Below are 1,632 nucleotides of genomic sequence, written 5' to 3'. Positions count from 1 at the left end.
ATGTGAGAACAGAATATTCTAGGAGAAGCCAGAATGGATGCCGGGAAATCTGTGGGAGGCTACTTCAGTAGACCAGGCGAGAGATGATGGTGTAGCTGTAATGTTAGTGAGAAGCGGTTGTGTTCTAGATGCCTTGTGACGGTAAAATGGGTAAGTTTGTGATGAATTGAATGTGTGGAGCAAAGTATGACTACAAGGTTTTGGGCCCAAATAATTGAGTGAATAGCAGTGTGTTTACTGAGATGGGCAAGCTTTTGGGAGGAGCAGAGGAAATCAATGTTTTAGAGATGTTGATTGTGAGATGTTCGTTAGAAATCCAAGTGGAGATACTGGAGTTGGCAGATCTATAACTCTGGGGTTTGCATAGAGATTGGGGGTGATGACAGATACAGTTATTGTATAATCAGCATATAGATTGTCGAATCCTTGGGACCTGGCTTTGTGACATCTATTGTCTAACTGAATTGTACTCAATAGTGGCAACACTTAATGAGCAGATTATAAATATCATTTCATTAAAATGGGAACTGAAAAAGACAAGAAAACAGACAAGCTTTAATAAAGAAGGGATGCTTACGAATATAAATAAAACTGTGAACTTTGTTTGGAAAAGTTAGAAGAAGAAAACAAATTAAAGTTTATCTTTAATGAATGAACCAAAACAATTTACAACCTGGAAGTTAATTTTGTAGAATGAATCTCAGGTGAATTTCACTGAGCCTGATAATCTTTTTTTGGTGGTGGTGGGGGATCCCATTAGCAGATGAATTACATTTTTTATTAATCCGTTAATTATATTGTGAATAGGACTATTATATTACATTGTCTTTTTCATCTTAATTTCTCCAATTAAAAAAAAATCAAACCTGTTGCCATTGGGTTGATTCCAACTCGTGGTGATCCCAAGCGTTTCAGAGCAGAACTGTGCTCATAGGGTTTTCAGTGACTGTAATCTCTGCCAGGCTTTCTTCCCTGATGTCACTGGGTGGAGATGTTTGGAGATGGTGACTTTCAAATCAAAAAGACTTCTTGAGTAGGAAAGTCATTCAAGAATCTTTCCCTCTTTATTGCATCCATTAAGCTCCATGGGCCTGCCTTATAAAAAACCTCCATATATTTTTTAGTGGAGTGATCGGTTATCTTTTTTTTTTTTTCAGAGTGTATTTTAGAACTTTAATAGCTATAATAATAATATAGTAATGTCAGTGTGGAGAGCTCTGGTGGTGCAGTGGTTATGTGCTCGGCTGCTAACCAAAAGGTCAACAGTTCAAACCCACCAGCTGCTCCGAGGGAGAAAGATGTGGCAGTCTGCTTCCGTAAAGATTACAGCCTTGGAAGCCCTATGGGGCAGTTCTACTCTGTCCTACAGGGTTGCTGTCAGTTGGAATGGATTTGATGGCAATGGGTTTTGGGGTTTATTGTCAATGTAGTCAATTTGATTCTTAGTCTAGACATCATGATGTAGGAAATTTGCCATTTGTTTTATTATTTTTTTACTGCTTTATACTACTTTGGTTATCTTTTTTTATTTTTGTTATCTTTTTGAAAGTTTATTTTCTGATTCTATGTGGGCTGCTCCTGCTTAAACAAATGTTTGATCCATGTTGTTTATTTTTCTCCTGGAACTTGGGA

The sequence above is a fragment of the Trichechus manatus genome, unplaced genomic scaffold (genome assembly GCF_000243295.1).
Source record: "Trichechus manatus latirostris isolate Lorelei unplaced genomic scaffold, TriManLat1.0 scaffold00102, whole genome shotgun sequence".
In the NCBI taxonomy this organism is placed as follows: domain Eukaryota; kingdom Metazoa; phylum Chordata; class Mammalia; order Sirenia; family Trichechidae; genus Trichechus; species Trichechus manatus.
Note: the sequence above shows the minus strand (reverse complement) of the source record.